This window comes from Penaeus monodon, chromosome 24, assembly GCF_015228065.2.
Source record: "Penaeus monodon isolate SGIC_2016 chromosome 24, NSTDA_Pmon_1, whole genome shotgun sequence".
In the NCBI taxonomy this organism is placed as follows: domain Eukaryota; kingdom Metazoa; phylum Arthropoda; class Malacostraca; order Decapoda; family Penaeidae; genus Penaeus; species Penaeus monodon.
Window position 1 is genome coordinate 37016849 of NC_051409.1, and position 393 is coordinate 37017241.

Here is a 393-nt window from a genome sequence, read left to right on the forward strand (position 1 = left end):
TATTTTCGCACGTCCATATGAGAGGGGAGAAACAAGCATGGGCATGTGTATATATTATAATAGACATCGACATTTTTTTTTAAAGTTTATTGATGTGTACTTGTCAGATTTGGTGCACCATTCCCATTGACGTATTCTGAACCATATGCACAATTACTTTTGAAAATTAACTTATTCTGATTCATAGGTGTAATTAGACCTGTTTTTGATGTATGTGTGCGCATATAAAGGAGAAATAACAAAGAATTCAGTTTTTACCTTTTAATGATAAAACATTTTCAACCACTGACAGAATTCTCAATAACCTTAAGAAAAGTATTGTGAAATGCTAATTAATGACATTTCAGAAAATCTTCTAATTATAAGAAGTAATGTATACGTGATTACACATAT